Source organism: Falco biarmicus, chromosome 4 (assembly GCF_023638135.1).
Source record: "Falco biarmicus isolate bFalBia1 chromosome 4, bFalBia1.pri, whole genome shotgun sequence".
Taxonomy (NCBI): domain Eukaryota; kingdom Metazoa; phylum Chordata; class Aves; order Falconiformes; family Falconidae; genus Falco; species Falco biarmicus.
This window is the reverse complement of record NC_079291.1, coordinates 30,337,127-30,354,838: the sequence shown is the minus strand read 5'-3', so window position 1 is coordinate 30,354,838 and position 17,712 is coordinate 30,337,127. Positions and strand designations below refer to the sequence as shown.

Sequence of the window (17,712 nt, the reverse complement as noted above, 5' to 3'; positions counted from 1 at the left end):
CTTCGAAACACATGACTAGAAGTCATTACATGTGAAATCTGAAATTTATTTACATCGCCATGATGTTGCAGTCAGATATTTGACTGAAATACAGAAAACTAATCTTTAAACTTCTCAGGACCCATCACACTTTCTTGAATATTCACCTTGTGCCTTGATGTGATGCCACTTAAAATTCCAGTGCCTGGGACCTGACAGGGATGTTGCATAAATAGAGCCAATGCACGGGTTAGTACATGCATGTAAGTCTCAAAACCCAAGCCCAGAGCCCTGATGTTGTGGGAAGACTCAGCCAGCACTTGGGATCAGAGTTCCTGGAATCCAGTGTTGTGCCTTGTGGATGTGAACGCAACAGCAAAGGTCCAGCGCAGCACCATCGTCTGACTTGCACCTTTTTTTTACACAGCAGAGAATTGGGTAACAGTTGCTGCGATTTTATTTCTCACAAGGTACTTTAGAAGTAGTCTACTGCCCCAGTCCTCCCTCTGCTGTCTGTGCCTCACCATGCTGGTGGCCCAGAATGACTAGGGTTGCAAGTCAGTCTGCTGCTACATAGCACTGCTCCAGTTCAGCTTCTCTTTAAGAAGGTGTAACTTAAACACTCTGCATCCTTCCCTTTAAACATAAGAGTTAAATCCACGTGAAATATGAGTGATTGGATTAGTAAGGTTAAGAAAAAGCAGGCTTGTATTCTTACAGGGGAAGAGTATAATTAACTAATGAAGTGGTGTATTTTGTCACTAGAAACCAATAAGCTAACAAATAGTACAGATTTTTTTTATGGAAAAGTCATATAAAGCACAGATCATATGGTTGTAAATGTCTCAGTATGTATCTAGCTTTACTAGAAACAGCAAATAGCAAGTGGAAATCAAGCACTGTTGAATGCCAGCTTTCCATCTAGAACAACATTTATTTTGTAACACTTATTGATCTTTGAAAGGGGAAATATGTCATGTGGATATTTCCAGTAACTTAGAGGAGACAGTAAGAATCATATTCAAAAACAGAACTGATGCATTAGCTGCACACTTTCCATTTGTCTTTGTTATGACAGAAAATAAATTTGCCAGGCACTACTGACCTGGGGACCATCTCTTCACAAACTCTGCAGCTGTGAAGTGGTAGTATTGAGTCATTATTGCCAAAACCATTTCACAATCAAAATTGTGGTTTTCTGAGGTACCAATGAATACTCAGTTGTGTGTATGTAAAACTACTTCTCTGTATAGCCTAAAACTCAAACCGATTTCAAAGGTGCCCATTTAGAATAATGTGCAGAGGATACCATAAGCATACCTGCAGCTGGAGTGCCAGGGATGGCAAGGTAAAGGCTGGCTTCCTGCGGGCTGGCTGGGCCATCTGCTGGAGAGAAAACTCATCGTTGGCAGGAGGCACTTGGTGGCAAAAGGCAGCAAGTCTCGGATGCTGGCTGCAGCCTCAAGCCAGGCGCATTCATGCTCAGTAGGATCCACTTCACTGAAGTTCAGGTACCTACAAGCCAGGCACCGATCAAGTTGGACTCAATGATCTTTATAGGTCCCTTCCAACTTGAGAGATTCTACGACTGCTGATGCAGTTGTCCCAGGCTCCATTTATAGATGTTGTGTTGGAGAAACACGGGTTTAAGACAGGGCTGCTGGCCATGCTGAAACCTGTGATGCAGAGCAGGATGAGGAGTTGCACTCTGGACTGATGGTAGGTGTCTAATTTTCAGTGACACAACTCCCAGAACCCGATATCTTCCATGTGTCTGATGTTTAGCTCCTGGGAAACCCTCTCAGCTTTCCCTCCTCCAGCAAAATGATGCATTATTTTGCTTAGGCACTGTTTCTTAATCTAGTTTTCAGGAATTTTTTCCACTTAAATCTCTGAGATCAGCTCAGATGGGGAGTTTTCACACATGTATTTCCATCCAGCATTTCGCATACCTGCTGTTAACCAAACTAGGTAGGGGCACAAATACAGATAGACCTTGTTTGCATCAGACCAAATTTCAGTACAAATGTATGTCATGATTAGGCTTTTCAAGAATTCTGTGGTTTAGAAGCTGGGCGAGGTTTTTGATGGTGACTCTTCAGGCAAAGCACCCTTCCCTGGAAGCCTTCACCAAGTCTGCATTTCAGTTAAAAATGTCCCCAATCCAAAGCATTTCTTTAACACAGCCCTTGAAGTAGCATTTCTCTGCTAAAGAAATGAAAGTTAGAGTCAACACTAAATATATTCTTCAAATACAGAGTAAATTGTCTTATAAAAAGATACTGCATAGAAAATATGCTTCACATAATACATTGCATTTAATTTTGAAACATCAGTGGAACCTAAATGTCAGAACTATACACACCTCTCTTACCCAACAATAAATTGCAATGGGATGCACTTTAACATGGGGATTATTGAATTTGAAGGTGATTTTCCCTTCTGGCCTCTCCCTCCTGAAGTCATGCTGAGGTTTTAACTAAGAGAGCCATTTCTATTGCTTTAAAACATTCTCCTAGCATGCAGGTTCCCTCCCAGAGAGGGACAGCATCTTTCTTGGGATGCCACAGTGAGTTAGGTTCTATGGTTCCCCTGGTTAAAGCACTGGGCAGAAATCTGAAAGGTGTCGTTACAGTTCCTGTTTCTTCTGGCTTCAACTGCCTGACTGCGTTGGAGGCTTGTCTGTGTCAGACTCTGTACAAAGGGGGTTCCTACCCCACAGCAGTTAATAATCCTGCAGATCACAAACCATCATCAAGCTGGCACTTCAGTGTTTTCAGCAGCAACCCTGCTTGCACCTTCACCGTGTTTTGAGCAATAGAGATTTACCTGCAGGACATGTAATGGCCTTCCACGCCAGCATCCCTCTCATCTGCTTAGCCAGCACATCCCAAACCCAGTGGCCAGACGCATCCTAACAGGAGTGGTGGAAAAGCTCCCAAGCTCATCCCTGGGGCAGCTCCAGGCTGGCTGGGCAAGGAGGGTGTCTACCACCCAAAGAAACCAGCTTCTACGAGGTGAGACCTCTGCGGGGTCCCAGGGTCCAGTCTGCGACTACACCTTGGAGAGGGAGAGATCAGGGGTGGGGGTGGGGGTGTGTGTGCACACAATGAGGATTTTTTACACAAAAGTGGCTCTCGGTAAGTCTAGCAATGAGTTAGCAAATTAAGGAATTTAGCTCTTTGTGCAGTCTTACAGGTGTCAGTAGTTTTCTAACAAACTAACCACATGTCTTGCAACTGAGTTCATCCGCTGGCTACATATATTAAATTAATGGCTAGTTACTCTTCTAGTATTTAAAAGTTTCAGGACATAGATGATCCTGGTGAACTGAAACACATTTTCATTCCACACAGAACCCCAAGTTATTGTAATTACTTCTTTCTGATTAAGGCCCTGTCCATTGTCAAAATGGATTTTAAAATGAAAAACTACTTTTGAACATTATTCTTAAATTATAAATAAAATATATACTTACTAAAATGCTTAATATAGTATATTCAATAGAAATAAAATTTATAAATGTCTAATATTGCTGAAAATACATATTTAGAATTAATATGACATTATTCATGCCTTATTTGAATATTAAAGATCTTTAAATAATATACAAAGACCATTTTATAAATGTTAAATTATTTTTTAAGAAAACTATTTAAAATGTATGTACATGAGAAAGTCACCACGCTAGTGCAAAGCATGTGTGAAGTACTAAAGGAAGATAATTAAACACAGAATATTTTGACTACAATTCAGTTTCATTCCATGAAAGTTGTTATTTCAAAGTGAATAAACTACCTTGTAACTTCAAAACTTTTACAATATATTTTTGTTTTGTTAAGAGTATTGTTGGCTTTACTCAAAAAACCTTGTTTTCAATAAGAACATTCAGAAAATTCAGAACACCAGGATTTTGAAGCATTGTTTACACATAATGTGTTTGCTTGGAATTTACCCTACTCTGCACTAGTAACTGAGGTGACAACCAGACAAACAAGTGATTCAGCTTTTCCCTTCCTGTGCTGTAAGAAACAGTTGGGCAACTACTTTAAGAAAACACACAGAATTTACCATCTAGCTGGTAAAATAGCTTTTAGGTACCTTTTAATACCTCTCAGCTATGCATTATTTTACCTCTGCAGCTTTTCAAATTAGAAGATTCAAAGGCTATTAAAAAATCTCTTAAAATACCACTTCTTTTGTATTTTAAGCATAATTCAGGATATGCTATTTATTAACAACTTTACTTGTAACGTAGGAATGCCTTGAAACCCTCGTCATGGCCCAGCACAAACTGAGCCATGTGGAGGCACATCCATGCATGAGAAGCAGCTACTCTTATCACATCTTCTCTGGGCTTGAGAAACACCTTTCAGAAGGGCTGCTATTCTTCATTAAGAGCTATGAGGTAGGGGGTTCTCTTATGACTTACCTAGCCAAGCTCCTGGGTAAGACTTTTGAGGATCAAACACTTCACGCCTGTTGCTTGGCATATAACAGAGCTGGGCAGAAAAACTGAAACAAGTGAGCAGTTTGCATGATCGTTTTCCAACTCTTGAGAGCAGGCCAAAAGGGTTAGCAAGCTTAAGTATAAACACAGGATAGTGGTATAACGTGAAAAGCATAAAATATGCTAAACAGCGCTACAACATATGCTTTCAGTACTACCCACACCAGTGCTCATTACCACATCTTTAAGCTACACACACTCCTTTGTAATAATGGAGCTCATGTTTTCCTGCTCTCTCTAGGGTCATATTAGCCAGCTTCCATAATTTTTGTAATTTCCACAAAAGCTAGGTTTTGGGTTTTCTTAAGTCTCATGCAGGTATGACTTTTTTTTTTTTTTTGCTGAAAACACTGAAACTCTTTCGCTTCTCAAATAATCACTTGACACTCAAATCAAGGGTTCAAGTGACAAGGAGACATTTGCTCAAATGTTTAAAAGCACACACCACCACCCCATCCCCCACCCCCCAGTCCATTTAGAGGCATAAGGTGTGTTAAACAAGGTCTCATAAATGGGTGGTGGGGGGGTCAATTAACGTTGACCTGCAATGCAGCCATAATTCACGGTTTAAGATGCAGAACTTTGTTCAAACACCCATCCACCAACCTGAGAGGGATGGAGGCCCTTCCTCCCTCCGCAGGTAGCACTCAGGCTTTGGGTCTCTGGTGGAGCTCATTGTGGGGCTCCAGCTCCCACCACAGCCCCCAGACGGTGGTGCCTGGGGCAGGGCACCGACAAGCAACTGTGGTATTGCATTAGCAGCAAGAAGCAGGCTTCTTGGCATCTTGTAGTTGAGCAGCATATTATTATTTCAAGACAGCTTGTGCACTTAAGCAATGACAGATCAGCTCTTCAAGAGAAGCAAAGAGCATGAGAAAATGCAGCCCAATCCCTTACTTTCAGTGGTGTAAGGGGGTGGGGTTGCTGAACTCTGGCTTCTGTTTTGAACCCCTTCCTCAAAATGCGAGCTTTCAAAACCACGGGTTCAGATGTAGGGCACGTGAAGCTTCAGCCTTGCTGAGTTTGTCTGAATAGCACAAATTGAAGAAGACTTCACAGAAGTCACAAAACCTGCTGCTCTCAAACATGCCCTTGCTGAGGCACTGGTAAACTGCCTGGTAATTTTAACAGGTCTCCTCTGGCATCTCAAAGGCTTTGCTTTGAGTTCCTGTCATGTTCATGAAGTACCTTTAAAATCACATTGGCACTTAAAATGGGGCTTCTGATTACCTAAAATAAGGCTTATGCGCTGACTAAGAAATAACAGTCCTTTCTCAAAAGGAGCCATAAACACTATTACATGGGTTAATTGCAGCCATCCATTCAATGCTGGCCGAGTTGTGCTGGTTATCAAGAACCAAAATGAGGACAAATTGCATAAGCATATATTTTCCCAAAAAGGCCACATCTTTTGAGTTAGCAGGGAGGAAAAAGAAAACCTTCAGGGTTGGCTTCTTCATCTTCACCAGGCTTTTGGTTTTGTGCTATGACATTTAAAGAAAAGTTAATTCCTGCTCCTTACCAGCCATGCGGGCCTTTAGACATCCATGTAAACAGAAACAAATCCAGGGAAGGGAAGTTATGCCAACACCTGCAGAAGACACGACTCGGGCAGGCGAGCACTCCCAGGCTGTGTGCGCAGCCTACATGTGGCCCTTGGCACAGAGCTGCTGCGCTGGCATCCCGGGTGACCTGCTCACTTGGTATTTTTTCCAGGCAGGGACCCAATTACCAGCATGACAGTGGCCGCGGTTCCTTCCCACAGAAGCCTGCTATCACCCCACGTGCTAGCAGTGTTTTCAGATGCTTGGCCCCTTCTGGGTTTCTTCTTTCCAGTTTACCCACATTACTCTCAGACAAGAAAGAAGTCCCGAGCTTATAAAGGACCTCAGGAGCTTCAGCAGGAGCTGTGCAGGTTGGAGTCTCACCTCACCACTGCTCCCTGCTGCCCTGGGGCACCAAGGGCCATACTGGGAGAACAGTGTCCTTAGTCTGACTGAGATCCTAAGTTATCCAGACAAAGAGGAGAGCAAAGAGTATGTGCTTGCTTTCCCGCTGCCTCTCCCACAAGGGAGGCAAGAGAGAAATGCACTTGTTGGTCTCAGCCATCACTAAGCAGGACTACACAGGTGGCTGTTTTGCAGACGTACAGGACGTGCTCCCTGCCCACTGGAGAGGCATTGCTGGACGGTACATGCCGATATCCACCACCAGGGGGCTGGAACCAGCTGATCTTTAAGGCCCCTTCCAACCCAAACCATTCCATCATCTTCTCCCAGCCAGCACGATGAAAGAGCCCAATGCTGGAACTGCCAATATGACACAGCTGCAAACTGACAGGCAACATTCTGGTACTTGGATCTGTCACTCCCACGGCTGTTGGCTGCCAGAAACTCAAATTACCTCAGTCCAAGTGTCTCATTTAACAGCTTAACGTTAATGACTGCCACTGCATCCTACACTCATCACTAGCACTTCTATTGATGGTGTTACAAGACTCAAGTGTCTGCTTCCGCACTGTCCCGCACCTGTCACCCTGCGGGACTGCAGGGAAACTGCAAACTGCTCAGGAACTCCACTAACACACCCATGAACACCAAATTTCTCTGATTTAGGAACACACAGGAATAAAAAAAGAAAGATTTGACCCAGAATGAACAAATGGCTGTATACGGCAACTTCATAATGATAAGATGCATTTGCATTGAAGTCTCGTCCAGTACATCAGTTGCCTGAGATTTTTCTGTTTATTTTTCCCTGATGAAATTTAGGAACATTGCAGACAGGCCAACATAACTCTCTCCATCTCGTTACACGTCATTGCTGGGTTATTTGCATAACACTGACAGCCATAAATTACACCAGAAGAAATAAACAGTATTGTTGATGCATCCAAGGATATGACCAAAATAAGGTCTGTAGGCAGACCTATGTTATTAGGCTCACTAGTCTAGCTGGGAAAAATCAATAAGCTTTCAAGTACCTCAGTCCTTCTCCAGGTCCAAAATAGAAGCAGCACAGCCTTGAAAAAAAAGAAAAACCAACTGAGAACAACCGCTCTGCAATGTAGTTAGACTTTTATCAATAAAACGACCTGAGAGAAAACAGATGGTATCTGTGATACTGAAGGATATTCTAAAGGGAAGTGGGCAGGCACATAGTTTATAGTTTGTGGAATAAGTAGGACGTGTCAGTGGAAGCAAAGGTTAAAAGATATCACAATCTCTCTTACTGTGTTGATACCTGAAGAAGTTCAAATCTAGAACATTCAGACTTCTCCCTCCTCGCTCAAGGGTCACAGACAGCACTACACTAACTGGGAAAAAAACGATATTTGGCATGTGGCTGGGTGCCCATCCATGCAGCAAGTCTGTCCCTTTCTGTCCCTATGATTCAGGCCCTTGGGATAACACCAATGCAAAGAAGTCTTCTGAAAGAGCCTGGAGACTACACTTCCACAACCAGAAATTTCTCTCGTGTCAGGAGAAGGAAGCAGTGTATGAACAGACCCGGAAGATCACACTTTTCCCAGCTTTTGAATATAAAATAAAAATTCTGTGGTTTTACCAAGATAGTTGGATTTTGAGGTTAACAGAAACAATGTTATATTTCCACTTGCTATGACAGACTTCCTATCTATCTTCTGCATTTTGCTTTGAGCTTAAAACATTAATAAACCCAGAAACCTCTGAACCTGTAAAGCTGTTCCAAAAGAAACCATTAAGGCTGATTTCTAATCAAAGGGTACCTCAAACTACACCCAGCTGAGAACATCCGGAATTCTCCCCCCTCCTCCTCAGAAAACACACATAATTCAAGAAATCCAACATGGAAATGCCTTCTGCTCCCAGGCAGATCACCTCTCCCCTACAGGTTGGCCCAGGTTTCCAGAAAGACTGGGGAAACATCTTGTTACACTCAGCTCAACTTCTGGACCTGCCATCAGAGCCATCTGCCCTCCTGTGCTGCTGGCTGCCAAAGCAACTGTGCAGCAGTACCTGCTGCAGCCCCTCACCTCAGGGAAGGAGGGGGGATCCCCTCCTTCCCCAAGGAATGGAGCAGGGACCAAATCCTCTGCTTTGGACCCCCCTTGGTGGCCCCTCCAGCTGGCACACAGCCTCCTGGCTGGGCCCAGGGTAAGCAAATCTCATGAACCACATCTGCTGGCAGACTTCCTCTGTTCCTCAGGGAAATCTGCGTTGAGGGCTAAAATAATCACAGCAGCCAGATTCACGGGGATGCAGTCTCCAGAGATCCCAAATAGGCCAGCAGCTTGTCAGGGGAAACGCCAGTGCCCGGAAATACTGCAGAGACAGAGAAGTACAAGTCCTGAGACGAATACTGGATACAAAAAGCAAGACAGAAAGATAATTTAGAATAACTGCACAAATCAAGGTCATGTGCCGTCACTTCTGCACCAAATAGCATGAATGTACTGCTCTCTCATGTGCTGTTCCTCCCACAGTCACACCCTGGTCCTTGTTGCCAATGTGCAGAGATTGCTTTATCTCGAGTTTTTTTCCTTTTATTTCAGCTTTCATGTGCATTCTGTGCATAATCACATTCACAGTTTCCTTTACATGTTTTCTTTGTTTTGTTTGTGTGGGTGAGTTTTAATATCTTTATACCAGCTTGTTACAGTTTAGCGATTTATGTAGCATCTATGTCATTCTATTTGTGTTATAATTTAGTGGCTGTTAAAGCAACTGAAATGGCTGGTTTTTTTAAAGAAACTTTCCTGAAACAGCAGCTCTTTTTAGGTGCTCCTTTAACTGAAGAATTCTCAGGGCAAAATGCAGCTCAAATGATACAGGTACACATCCGGATGATTTATTTAAAGCTGAATAATACAAGCCTCCCTTCAAGGACTAGCAAAGCAAACAGCCACTTGTTCATGCCCTGTGCGCAAACTCAACTTCATACGTTACTAAACTTCAGGATAGATGAAATGCAAGAATCAGATGCAGGCAAGAATAATCAGGAGGGATAAATGGAAGTTATATGAATATATCTAAAGAAGTCCTAAAGCAACTCGTTCTCATGACCCTAAACTCCAAATGGTTTCCACAGGGTCTGGGAGAGGTCTGAAAGACGTAAGCGGATATACGGACAACTGACTGAAGAGGAACACATGGTGGTGCTGATGTTGCAAAGCAGCCCTGAATTAACGTGAAAAAGGCACAGAAGTGTGGTCTTCTTGAGAATACTAATCCTCAGAGAGGAAGAAAAAGGACAGCTTCTTTCCATATCAAAAAAAGAATCCATTCGCGACAACTTTAATAGTATAGACAAGAACCTAGAAGTAAACTAGAGGAAAAGCACAAAAGCATTGCCTTCTTACAAACATAAACGAGAGAGTGATAGCAAAGCAACAACCTGCCAGCTAAAGTCTTGCAACAATGGGAAGGTCTGAACCATGCTGTGGATGACATTTAAGCTGGAATTTTGTTTCCATGATGAAATTAATGCTGACTGTTCTCACAGGAGGCCGCTTAAAATATCAGAAACCCAGAAAAATTATGGAATTCCCAAGGGTTCTTACTGCACCCCATAAAAAGGCAATGTTGGAAATCCAGATATTCCCCCAAGATACAGGCATCAGAAACAGAAACTCCTTCCAGTTTTCGAGAAGGTATTTGGAGAAAGTGCAATTATTTTACTCACCCACCTCTCACCAGCCATCTTTCGCTGCTGTGCTAGCCTGTAACATGCAGAAATACATTCTTCAGAGGCAAACAAAAAACCAGAAATCACCCAGCCCAGTAAAAGAATATTAAACAGGTCTGATAAAGCACAGTGAAAAAAAACCTATTGAATAAAAATACCAAATGTACTCTACTCCCCAAATGCAGAGGGGCCTACAGCATTTGGTTAGCGCAGGGCACATGTTTGACACAGGAATGTCAAATAAAACAAGCATACAATTTAAGAGAAGAACTGTCTTAGCTGCTTCTGCAGTTCAAGATTTATCCAGTGTCTGGAATAAACCCTGTACTTTTGAGGGATCTTCTGCTTTGTTCTGTCAGGCCTGTGACCTTCCTGTACTTCATCCCAGTCATGGAGATGACACTCGAGGCAGACATCAAGATACTTGAAAATACTTCATGAATTGTCCATTTCTGAAAGATTCTCACATCATCAGAAGGCCACGGCAGCTAACTTTACTACAGATAAGCCATGCCAACAGAGCAGGGTGAGCATACCGACTGTGCTTTACTGAAACTGCAGAAAGAAACAGCACATATACCAGAATCTGGCATTTTGTGTTTCTCTTCTTCCTATGAATTTTTTTTACCTGGGATTGCTGGTTTGGAGCAAACATGTCTATTCTCTCACAAGTGATCTATCCCAATTTAGCAGGAAGTCAAAGGAAAATACCAGCTCATGACATCACATAGAAAAAAGGACTGCTTTGGCTCCTGGACAAATGACATAGAAATGATGATGGAACTGTGTTTATTTAACCTAGATAAAAGAAGGCTGGGGGCAGACCTGACTGCAGTCTCCCACTCTCTAAAAGGAGTTAGAGTAAAGACAGAGCCAAACTGTTCTCAGAGGGACACCGCAAAAGAACAAGGCAACAGCCACAAGTTGCAACACAATCAATTCTGATAACAGAAAAGTTTTTCACCGTAAGAGTACTCAAGCACTGGACCAAGTTGTCCGACAGGTTGTGGTCCTCCATCCTCAGAGATGTTCAAAATTTGACTGAACGTCTCCCTGTGCAAACTGTTGTGGCTCCAGAGTTAGCCCTACTTTGAGCAGAAGGTTGGATCAGATGATCTCCAGAGGTCCCTTCCAACCTGTGTTCTCCATGGTTCTGTGACATGCATGACAACTTGTCACACAGCTCACATGCACAGGGTGAGCAGCAACACAGTCAACAGACAGACCTGGTGAGGAGCACTTAGCTAAACAACTTACATCAGAACCTTGGTGCTGGAACTTCCTTTGTTATGCACAGCATCTCTCCCCACCCTTCTGCTCCCACCATACAAGGTCTTGCTCAGACCATGCTCTACTGTGGTTCTACATACTTGTAAACACTTCAGATTTCTGCTTCTTAGCATATGGTGCCTGATTACTTCAGGATTTCTTGTAGCTCTCCCAAAGAATCACCTGGGAGGGCTTTCAGCAGATGGTATCCATTTTTCCTTCAAACCAAAACCAAGTGGTGATGGTTTCCACCTGAACCTGATAAAGAGGAAATCTTTGGGATGCGATGGTAATGAGAACCTGCAGCAGAGTTAAGACCAATAAAAACTACAATTAATTTGAAAACTGCTTACTCTCTCACTGCTTACACCCCACTGTTAGTCCACAGGCGTTAACATGTCCTGTTAATCACAGAGTTATTGTCTTAACTTGTATTTACTGTTGAAGTTTGCTGGGTTTATATCAGACCTGAAGAACAGATGTGACAGTGGATCAGGTGCCAGCACACTGCATTGATACACTTCCCATGAGAACAGAGTATGATACACACTGTCTCAGAGAGGCCACCTTCCCAGCAGTTATCCACCTCTCCAGAGACACGCAAATGCCTTATACACAACAGCACAAGTAAGTTAGGATTTGGCTGCAGGAAGCATTATACCACTTCGCTACCTGGATCTAGAATTTTGCCTTTTTCTCTTCCAGACTTCACTGAAACCAGCCCAGTTCCAGGACATTCCCAAATCCTGGTCTCAAACAGAAGGACAGGGCTTTGGGTCCCGCCTTTCATGTTATTCAAAATATCATTATACTGCTATTTTCAGCCTCCAGTTGTTTCTTTAATATATTAGATGCAACAAACTCTCCTTATCGTAATCCTCCACCACCATCAAAATGGATTTTAAATGTGCTGAAAGGCGTTTCTTACAATTAAGATAAGATCTTCAGAAAATCCCAAGAACTAGCTTCTGAATCTATAAAATGCGTATTTGCCTCTTTCACTACTTTTCGAAGGCTGACCTCTGAAATACACTTTCCCTTTAAAGTCAGTGGCCTGGTCCTGTTTTAGTTCTTCAATGGTATTATTTTTCCCCTCACCTGTCTATAAATGTTAGAGGGACAAACTTCACCAAACCTATCTTTTGTCTGGCAAGCACTGTTCATGAGACGATTCAAAAGACATGAGCATCAACTGAACTAACAAGTCAACATTATTGTTACACTGCAATGTATTTTCACCCACTGCATGGTAGATGGGGTGGGAATCATAAAGAATGGCTTAAAAAGCAAGGCTGGACATCCAGCTACTCCATCCAGAACAACTGCTTCACACTTACCTATAGCTGCTTTTACTTGAAAAGAGCTTCCCTTCTAGGTAGTTTTCTAACAGTGATTTACATTTCCATGCTTAATGCAAGGACTTTATGTGATTTTGATTCTGGTCAGAAAGTTAATCAAAAAATACATTCAGCATATGTCTTTCCAAGAGCACAAATGAACAAACCATTATTTCTTCAGCAGTCATTCGTAACAACTTGTTAACTTTATTAAACTGAACATTTGTTGTGTGTTTGCCTTTGGAGGAGCTAATTTCTGACCTAGTTGTGGGTTGCTCCAGCCACTGTACTTAAATGGCCTATTTTCCTGTTCTGATTTCCCCTTTTTAATCTACAATGCTCCACTTCACTAAAAATTAATTAAATAAAAATGCCAAAAATAAATAAAAATTCTCCTCTGCAGAAATGTATGCCTGATCCAAACAACACAGGCAAGTTTATTCTGTACACCAGAATCATCTCTCCCTTGTGTCTTGCTCATCATAATCATCAACGTGACACACCACCACAGCACCTTGCTCGTCTGCCCGTAAGACAGCAAAGATCAGTGCAACAGCTACACCTGCCTATGCTGTTCCTCACCGCCTGGTGCCAGAAAGGGCTTCTTTAACATTGTGGGTGGAATGGCACAAGCACAATAGCACTGCCAGGGAACTGGTTTTGTTCCAGGAAGTGGAGAGAAATTCACCACGGCACAGCCAATTCCTTAATAAATGAGTCAGTAAACAACTGGAGTGTATCTTCATGACATTTGCACTGAATTCAGCTTAAAAAAACCCCAACCCTTGATAGTTACTGCAGATAACATTTTAAGTGTATGTTTTATTGACTCCATATATGCTACCTGCTGCGTTACTGATAACTAAGGTGACTAATTGACACCACTGAGTAACTGAGGCAGTTCATGTGACTGAGATGACTCAGATTTCCCTTTTCTGTGACACAATAAATGTCTGGACATTGGAGCCTCTACTTCCCATGCAGAGACACAGCTGATCACAAACAGCATTTTACTTCACAGACTTTGTTGACCCAAACACAGATCCTACAGCCATCATCAAACTTCAGACACACTTACTGGCCCAAGTGCAGGAACATGCTTTAATGGTCAACTGCCATGGTAGGATAAGCCCCTTTATTTACTCCAAGTTAATCCAGCTGAAACCCTTCCCCTTTGGGCATATATGCCATTCACTTCAACACCAACACCTAAAAATGTCAACGGTACATAATAAATACTTTGAAAACAATTTAGACAGCAGATGCTTGGCTTGTTTTTTAGAGCTGATGCAGTATGCTTTAAAAACCATCCTGTGGGGCCCTTTTGTACATATAAAAGGAAAATGACAAATTCCCTAGATGCTGCATCATCATAGCAACAAGTAAAAAATTACTGATTTTAACACTGTCATTTCTGGTTTTCCTATAGTGTCTTAAAGGAAGCAAAATGACTAATGCTAGACTTTAAAAACAACAAAACAAACAGAAATACAACAAATGTAGCCAGAAACTAAAATTATGCAAGGTGCATTCCAAGTTTAAAATTCTAATGGCATTAGCCCTGGTTTTAACATGCCTGATTGTCTTGTGATAGAGTTCACACAATTTAGACTTATGCTTATTTTTCCTACTATCACAAGTATTTTGCTGATACATTTAAGAAGAAAAAGTCAAACTAAAGCCTAACATTAATAGTTACAAGTACAGAGATTGCATGTGGCATTCCTGCTCCTGAAAACACCTCGGTTTTTTAATTTGTTTTTCCTCTCCCCGATTTTGATGTGCATGACAGAGTTTATACAAACAACAGGGGAAGAAAAATGACTTTACAAGACAAAGAGCGAAATGAAATAAGAGAGCCATGAATGGCTTACTGTAAACCTGGGAAAAATAAAGCAATGAAAATAAACTTCTGCAAAGAGTGTTTCACTTACAATGTTTTAGATGCTCCATAATAGCAGAGTAAGGAAAAAGGTTACAGTGTCTCAATTGTAAGACAACAGTATATACTTAAGAACTTTGTATATACTTCAGCCTTCACATTTCAAATTTGTGCCTCAGAAGTGACACAGACCTTTAGATTTCAGGCACATAATAAATAACATAAACCAGCAACAATAATGAAGGATCACAACCTACAGAAACAGAAGAGATTTGCTTGCATTCAGTGTTTCAGCATAAGGCCCCATGCAGAAAACCTTCTGAAAACAACCCAGCTGATGTGACCTTTACAGGGAAATGAAGAGTGAACTACCCAAATGGCTCAATTTCAAGCTCTTCTGATGAGTAAGAAGGATGCCAGCACTGAGCCCCACTGTGTTCACTCCCCTCTCTCCTCGCATACTTTTGTCCCATCTCTGAGTGCACGTCAGCAGCATTACAAGTGCCCAGTGGACTCTTCCCCCCACCACAGTTTCCCATGAAAGAGCGACTAATTCACGCTGTTCATAGCTGCTTCTGTTGCCAGCATTGCCATTGAAAGGCATCAAAGAAAGGCAGGAGAACAAAGACTGTGCAAGGAAGCGGAGAATAAGCATCTGAAAAAACGTGAGGGAAGAAAAGGAAAAGGCATAGTCTGCTCTTGGTTACATCTAGCAGCTCTAGATTCACATAACAGATGTGAGTGCAGAATTTGTCCCCTATAGAGACAAAGAGTGAGGAGATAAATATTTAGGATCTTCACTTGGACCAGTTATTTAAATAAACTTTAAAAAAACCAAACAAAACCCAACACCATCTATGTTTTCCCTTCAGAGAAGGGCTTTCCTCCAACTGCAAGAGAGCCTTTTTATAACTAACAATTGTAATGATCCATTTCTAGCCAGAATACAAGCTAGCTTCTGCAGCCTGATGCAGAATAGGAGCACAGACACACTTCTGACCACTATCACAAATTACAGTAGGCGGCACAGCCGAATTGCTGTAACAGCAAGAAGTAGTATTCTAAATGCAAACCATACTCCAAGTTTGTACTACAACTTGGAAACAGAAATGGAGGAAGGACAAAAAGCACTAGATCCCAGCTACACTAATTTGTCATAGCTCTATTTATTTAATTGAAGCCTCCAATTATTTATATCTGCTGAACTTTGCCCCAGAGTTTATGGTCAGAAGTGGGTACAAGCTAAGTTGCATTAGACCTAGTTAAATGCCTACCCTGAACCTGTAATAGGTACTTCCCACTCGCAAAGGGCTGTAGGAGCTGGGTCCCTTAGTAAGAAACACCAGCCTTAATTAATAAAGTGGAGGTACACCTTTTAATTATTAATAATGAAAGAGATTGTCTGAGGGCGGCAGTGGATGATAATACTGAATAATTCAGCACTATAACCAAAGGAACAACGGCACAGTAACTCTAGATGTGAGCATTTGCAACAAAAATCCAACAAAAACATTTGATATGCTGATGGCTTCTTGTGTTCAGGAAAGGGTATGTATTCAAGATACTCCTTCCTATTGAGTGGGCATCAAACAATTTCTGAAACCTGTCTTTACAATAGAATTAAAAGCAGCTGGTAAAATTGCACTGAAGCAAGCGACTTTATACTAGGCTGGGCCTAGTATATAGACCTGGGCCCAAAAGATCAGAAGTACGGCCCTGTAAAGGCAGTAGCTCCTGTTAGTAAATCTGCATTTCCAATAGGCCAAGTTAGCCACATCAACAATTTAATTAGCAAGGGGAAAAAATCTACAACAGATATTTCACTCATCCTTTCACTTCACAAAGCTGCAGTAGTAGGGACAGTCTGTCTGTCAAGTTTAGAAACAAACTGAAAGCTTCAGCAGCTGTTGAACATTCAGATTTAATTTGTGGTCACAAATACTGCAGAATTTTAATGTGCTGCCTGGCTAGCAGCTGAGAGGTAGACACACATCAGTTAAAAAGTGACGAGTCTTTGTTACTGTATGAGAAAAAAAGTCTGGCAAAACATCAAAAAGCATGACAAGAAGATATTAAAAAAAAAAAAAAAAGGGCAAAAAGATCTGAGTGACAAACCAAGCAAGATGAAGCCTGCTGCTGTTCAGCCTCTTTCTGTCTCACTGCTGGCAAGGATTATTAGCCTGCGTGCCTTCCCTTACCAGACAAAAGGCATCCAAATTACATAAACCAAAACCCTTTTGGAATTTCCTTCCTCAATTGTTTTGATGACAAGTTCCTTTTAAGAACTGTTATGAATTCATCAGAAAATAGATGCTGCTTCTGCTGCTTACTAGGAACTGACCATCACACCACCTCCTCTGGCTCCAAACAGTGACAAAGTAGAACTGCTGTGCTGCATACGCTTACAGACGTCCCAAAGGAGGAACATGTCCCCTTGTCTCTTTATGAAGCACAGCAAAAAAATGAAAATAACTTGGACGCTAATCCTGCAACACATGTACACATTCAAGTAGCTGGAAGTGATCAGATTTGTTGTATTTATTATAAAGCATCATCAGCACGGCCTGGCCCACGGCGACTGTGGAGACAGGATTTCAGAAGGTACTAGACAACTGGGACACCATTCAAGCCCGTTAAAAACAGTAACAAAAACTTGGTACTGACCAGTAGGAAATCATTACTAGAGATGAAAGAGTTTGACTACCTGTAAGCAAAAATATTTAACCCTCGAACTAAGGAAATACACAGGTGCAAACACGTAACAACTGGCACAGTGGAAACGTGACTGCTAATAAAACTTTTAAACAGCAGTTTTAAGAAGAGAAATAAATACACAGGTGAATAGGTGGCAAAACTTTAACAGTACTCCAAATACCTCAACGCCCTGGGACGGTAAATCCCTGGACGTTTCCTTCCGGTCACACTGGGCCGCGGCCTACAGGTGGGCACCGCCGCGGGCGGGGCCGGCCCCCACGTTCCCTGAACAACAAAATGGCCGGAGGTGCCCGGCCCGCCCCGGCCGCGGCCCCCGCCAGCTCCCCGCTCCCCAGCCAGCCCCGCGGGCGGGG

The 17,712-nt window shown here is 42.3% G+C and overlaps 1 long non-coding RNA gene across 1 annotated transcript; it reads right to left on the bottom strand.

Moving 5' to 3' along the window:
- Positions 1 to 25: 25 nt before the first annotated feature.
- Positions 26 to 17,613, bottom strand: LOC130147216 (uncharacterized). The gene is made up of 3 exons (XR_008821160.1): positions 17,520 to 17,613; positions 1,300 to 2,187; positions 26 to 615 (listed from the first exon to the last, which is right to left on the bottom strand). It is a non-coding gene; the product is annotated as an uncharacterized LOC130147216 (long non-coding RNA).
- Between the last annotated feature and the right edge of the window lie 99 nt (positions 17,614 to 17,712).